Here is a 6475-nt window from a genome sequence, read left to right as displayed (position 1 = left end):
ATGGAGTAGACTGATTAAATGTTTCATACCCAAAATATAGTATGGTAACATAAGACAACAGTGCACCCACTCGAAAATAAAACACAAGACAAGAGTTAACAGATTACATGATTGGTAAAAACAAACAACATGATGATAAACAACACTACAATACACCTATTACATGGTAGCGACACATGAGAACAACATTCAAAACATTTGTAATTAAAATTGATATGATAGATAGATTCAGATTGCCTCTGGATTATGATGGCACATGACTATGGGATCTCAGTGCATATTGCGCACGGCTGAGGGTAAACAATAGGAGCACCAGGGAAATACCACAGCTTGGTGAAATTGTTAGCAGTTCCTTCTGTTGGAGTACTAGGTGTGACGGGAACGATGAACTGTTTGGCTTTCTTGAACACCAGGTGGCGAGAGGAAGCCCCTAGTGGTTCCCTTTGTGAAAGTATTTGGGAAGCGTAGAACCCTTTGTCTCGGGCCGCATTGTATATATTGGGAAAAAGCCTTGGTACACAAGTTACAGAGAGAGAGAGATTGACCAAACATGTCGTTACAGAGAGATACGGGAGAAGAAGAGATAGAATTGAGGTACAAGTTAAACAGCCTCTCCTATCCCTATACAATTACTCTAATACTCCCCCTCAATCTAAACCTCAAGATGTTTTGCCAAGGTTGAGATTGTATATGAACTCATCTAATCTTCTCTCACTAAGAGGTTTAGTAAACCCATCCGCAAGTTGATCCCGTGTGGGGATAAACCGAATTTCAAGCAGCTTTCGAGCTACTCTCTCTCTGACAAAATGAAAATCAACTTCAATATGTTTCGTCCGTGCATGAAAAACAGGATTTGCTGAGAGATAAGTTGCACCAATATTGTCACACCATAGTCTTGCAGCTTGTGGAGCTTTAATTCCAAGTTCATAAAGTAATGTTTGTATCCACATCACTTCAGTTGTAGAATTTGCCAAAGATTTATATTCAGCCTTTGTACTTGACCTTGAGACAATAGCTTGCTTTCTTGCGCTCCATGACACAAGATTTGATCCCATAAACACGGCAAAATCACCAGTAGATCTCCTATCATCAGCACGCCCTGCCCAGTCTGCATCAGAATATGCAGTAACAAGCAAGGAAGAAGACTTGACAATCTAAAGTCCAAGCCCTTGAGTATACTGGATATACCTTAAAATTCTTTTAACTACTGTCCAATGAGTAGTTCTAGGAGCATGCAAATATTGACATACCTCGTTTACTGAATAAGAGATATCAGGACGTGGAAGTGTCAGATACTGTAAAGCATCTACAATGCTCCTGTAATTTGTTCCATCCTATGAGCCAATAACTTCTCCACTGTCAACTGTAAGTTTTTTTGAGGTAGAGATTGGTGTGCTCAAAGGTTTGCAATTCTCCAATACCACTCTCTTTAGAACATCAGCTGTATATTTCTCTTGTGAAAGAAGTATGCCATCTATAATTTGCTTTACCTCCATGCCAAGAAAATAGTGAAGATCACCTAGATCCTTGAGAGCAAATTCAAGTTTTAAATCCTTAAGCAAACAAGCAGTGGCCTCTGGACATGAACTAGCAACAATTATATCATCAACATAAACAAGCTCAAAAATAGTGATATTGCCTTTGCTATAAAAGAACAAGGATGTATCTGCCTTGGATGATGTAAACCCAAGATGTTGTAGCTGCATGCTCAACCTAGAATACCATGCTCTTGGAGCCTGCTTTAGACCATATACGGCTTTATCCAACTTACATACATAGTGTGGTGTGCTGTGATTTTTATAACCTGGTGGTTGCCTCATGAACACTTCTTCCTCAAGAACACCATGAAGAAACGCGTTCTGAACATCTAGCTGTCTTAAGCTCCAACCTCTGGAAATAGCAATGGACAAAACAAGACGAATAGTAGTTGCTTTAACAACAGGGCTAAAGGTATCATCATAATCAATTCCAAACCTTTGCTTGAAACCCTTTGCAACCAACCTTGCCTTATACCTGTCTATACTTCCATCAGATTTTCTTTTAATCTTGTATACCCACTTACAATCAATCACATTAGCACCATGTTGCGGTGGTACTAGATGCCAAGTCTGATTTTTTATAAGTGCATTATATTCATTGTCAATGGCTTCCTTCCAATCCTTGTTAGCGAGAGCATCATGCAGATTAATAGGTTCACAATAGTGGCAAGGAAAGCACACTTAGTTGGATTATACTTTATTGTACCATCACTATATTGTTTTTCCTTGACAATACCTGATTGAGACCTTGTGTGTCGACGAAGAGGTGAAGAAGGCGCAGAAGATCCTGTTGTTGCAACGTTGCCCGCAGAAGATCTAGGCTAATGAGGCTCCTGATCCAAGGAAGATTGGGTCTGCTCCACATTCGACGCGCGGCCACGATCGACTCGCGAGTCGGAAGCAACTGGCGGGTCCCGCGTTGGCGCGACACGGTTAGCTGTTGGGCCCCCTGGAGACGTGGCAGCCGTGAACTCGCTACCCCCCGCGCCTTGCCCGATGGGCGTCGCGGGGCATGCGAGCGCCGGTTGGCGCGACGCGCCTGGACTGGTGGGGTCCGCCTGGTCTGCGGTGCTGTCGGCCACCAAGGTGCGCTGCAACAACGAATCAGTGTGGGATCTCGCGCGGCCTAGCGCTGCAGTCTGCCGTGGATCCGTCTGGGATTGTGCGTTGTCAGCCGAATCAGCACTGGAGGCCGTGCCTATTTTGTATGTGGTGCACATAAAATGACGACAGGAATCTGCACAAAAGGCATTAGAAACACAATTTTCTTTGGATTTTTGCACATGATCATGATCAGTTAATTCACCCCCGTGATCAAGATGTGTAGCATAGTCTAGTAGAAGTGCTATTTCCGCACGAAGCAAAGCTCCCGCATTGGGATGAAGTGTGGAAAAAGGAAAGAGTGTCTCATCAAAGATAACATCACGAGAGATATAAATGCGTCCAGTAGATATTTCAAAACACTTGTATCCTTTATGAAGGTTACTGCACCCAATAAAGACACATTGTGTGGAGCCAAACTCAAGCTTGTGACGATTGTATGGACGTAAATTGGGATAATAAGCACACTCAATTTTTTTTTGAGGTAATTGTAATCTGGCTTTTGATGATACAACCGTTCTAAAGGAGTGGAGTTGATAATAACCTTACTGGGAAGGCGACTGATCCGATATGTAGCTGTGATAAAAGCCTCGTCCCAATACTTTAGGGGCATGGATGCATGAGCTAAAAGAGAGAGACCAACTTCAATGATATGACGGTGTTTGCGCTCAGCAGAGCCATTCTGCTGATGAGCATGAGGGCAAGACACATAGTGGGTAATCCCAATGCTACGGAAAAAGGAGTAAAGTTTCTCATACTCCCCTCCCCAGTCACTTTAGACTGATAATTTTTTTCTGTCAAACTGTCTCTCAACAAGTTTATGAAATTCTTGGAAGATGGAAAAGACTTCAGATTTATACTTAAGCAAATAAATCCATGTAAACTTGCTGTAATCATCAATGAAACTAACATAGTATTTTTTTTCTACCAAAAGAATCTCTGGCATGACCCCATACATCACTGAGAATAAGCTCTAAGGGAGCATGAGACACACTAGTGGACTTAGGATAAGGAAGCTCATGGCTCTTGGCACATTGACAGGCTTCACAAATAGACTCACTATTTGAACTATGTGACAAAGGAAGATTGTCTTTATTGCCTACTTGCCTAACTATGATTGATGAGGGATGTCCTAATCTTTGATGCCACCGTGCCAAAGAGGGCGTGACGACGGAGTAGACGTGATGACGCTTGAGGCTAAGTGCTTCAGGTGAGATGGGGTAGAGTCCTCCAATGCATCTACTGTGGTAGAGAAGTGCCCTCATTGCCCGATCGTTGATGAAAAAAATAACGAGGGTGAGTTTCAAAGAAGACATTGTTGTCGGTGGCTAAACGAGACATAGAGGAAAGATTTTTGTCAACTTGTGGAACATGGAGAACATCCCTAAGAACTAGATCACTTTGAAGATTAGGGGAATTAAGTGAAGCTTGAGCAATATGACAAATATCCATACCTCTGCCGCTAGTGGTGTGGATCTGGTCGCTGCTGTGATACATCTCGCGAAGGGCAAGTTGCTCTAGCTCATTGGTGACGTGGTCCCTAGCACCAGAGTCAACATACCAGATGCCATCCCCTCCTTGCTCGCGCATAGTGGCTACAACCAAACGAGCATACGGGACAAAATTTTCATCAAACCGATGCCAGCAATCAATGACCTCATGACCAGCCTTCTTGCAGAGTTGACAATGAGGGTGGCCACGTGATGAAGAGTTGAGGCGGCCATTGTTGGAGTTGAAGCCGCCATCCCCATTGTTGGTGCCGTAGCCGCCATCCTCATTGTTGTTGACGTAGCCACCACCAGAGCGGGCACCATCGCCCGAAGAAGCGCCACGTCCGTGATCACCACCATGGTTGGCGCCCTGGTGACCATGGCCACGGCCGCGACCCTGTTAAGGGGAGTATGCAGAAGATTGCCGTAGATCGCCGCCATGGAGGAGGGTGAGGCGGGCATCAAAGCTGAGCAGCTGGCTATGCAGCTTTGGAACCGTGAGGGGTTCCACCCATGGAGCAAGGGCAGAGACGACTGGATTGTAATCCATGTCGAGGCCAGCAAGGATCTTGGAGACGTACGATCTCAGGATCGGAGAGTGCCACAGCGGTGCACGCAACTTCATCGGTGAGGCTCTTGATTTTGCCAAGGTACTCTGCCATGGCCATGTTACTTTTTAATTTTAGGTTGGTGAGCTCGATGCGGGTGTTGATCGCCTGTGCTTGGCTCTGAGTAGCAAACATTTCATTGATGGCGCGCCACACCTCGCCCGGCTTCTGGAGCGTGCCAACCTGTGAAAGGATCTCGCGGGAAAAGGAACCCATCAAGTACCCTTGAACTTGTTGCTGCTGTGCATACCAGAGAGTTTGTGCAAAGTTGTTGACTTGCTCTTCTTTGCTGTCCTTGGTGATGGTGAGAGTGGCCGGCGGTGGTGGGCTCTTCTCATCGAGGTAGTGCTCCATCTGAGCACCCTTGATCTGTGGCAGCACGATGGCCTTCCATAGCAGTGAGTTCCCCCTTGTCAGCTTCTCCCGTGGTGGCGATCCGTGGAAGGTACGGGTGGCTGTGGATGGGGAGGCAAAGGTGGAGGAGGAGGTGGTGGTGATTGCGCCCATGGTGCTGGGTGACATGGCGGAGGTGGTAGACATGATCTCTGTCGCAAAGGTAGCTAGATGCGATCTCATTGAATCTAATGAGGAAGAGGCTCTGTTACCATGTGAAAGTATTTGGGAAGTATAGAACCCTTTGTCTCGGGCCGTATTGTATATATTGGGCAAATGCCTTGGTACACAAGTTACAGAGAGAAATCAAGAGAGATCAGAGAGATAGACCAAACAGGTCGTTACAGAGAGATACGGGAGAAGAAGAGATAGAATTGAGGTACAAGTTAAACAGCCTCTCCTATCCCTATAGAATTACTCTAAGACCCTTGAGGAGCTTATGCAGCTTTCCGTCTGCGCCATGATCTGCATCCGTTGGATAGGCTGTTGTGGCTGTGGAGCAGGTGCGTGCACATGCACCGGCTGCAGGCTGAGACATGCACGTGCCGGAAGCGGGATGTGCAGGAACGGGTATGCAGGCACCGGTGGGGTGTCTGTAGCGGCGCTTCAAAGTGGAAGGAAGAGTAAACTACCAGCTTGGGCGGTGGTGGAGGCGGTGCTGTGGGGTCCGGTGAAAATTTAACAACCTGAAAGAGTGGTGCATGTGCGTCGTGACCGCGGCTACGGTGCCTCGGTGCAGCAATCACCTCCATTACCAGTTTGGCCGGCGGAGGGTAGGGGAAGTTGAGCTTTGCCATTGTGCCCTTCAGCTCCCTAGCCGCGAGGTCGTAGGCGCACGCGGCGACCTCAGGGGACTGGTACGTCCCCAGCCACAACAATGTCTTCGTCACCGGGTGCTTCATAACTGCGGTGAACTTGCCATCCCCCTTCTTTCTCACCCTAGTTAACCTGCTGCTCTCACCCGCTGCTGCGGCTGCCATGGCCTATACCACAGTCGAACGGAGGTGGATGCACTTTGAGGTGGATGCCTGATGTGTGCAAGACGATGGGGTTTAACAGCGGGTCTTGCGCAGCCCAGCCTCCGGCATCAAGCCATGCGTCGCATACGCACATTTCAGCCTCACTGGAACCACGCCGCCCCACCATGAATAGGGAGTGGTTGTTAACACTGACAAAAAATATATATCATGGCGTGCACGTATAGAACCGCCTTACAGCTTGCATTGTTCCTTTTCACTTTGGGAAACGTTTATACCCGGCGCACTGGCTGAGTCTTCCGCCGGTCGCGCATGGGGCGTGCGATCCGTTTTTCCTTGTTGCGCCAAGTCGCTCGTCCACGCATCCA

The 6475-nt window shown here is 47.1% G+C and overlaps 1 pseudogene; it reads right to left on the bottom strand.

The window, feature by feature from the left end:
* Window positions 1-260: 260 nt before the first annotated feature.
* LOC123158428 (ethylene-responsive transcription factor ERF086-like) lies at window positions 261-6110 on the bottom strand (annotated as a pseudogene).
* Window positions 6111-6475: the final 365 nt, after the last annotated feature.

This window comes from Triticum aestivum, chromosome 7B, assembly GCF_018294505.1.
Source record: "Triticum aestivum cultivar Chinese Spring chromosome 7B, IWGSC CS RefSeq v2.1, whole genome shotgun sequence".
Taxonomy (NCBI): domain Eukaryota; kingdom Viridiplantae; phylum Streptophyta; class Magnoliopsida; order Poales; family Poaceae; genus Triticum; species Triticum aestivum.
The sequence above is the reverse complement of the archived record's forward strand: the minus strand, read 5'-3'. Positions and strand labels throughout refer to the sequence as shown.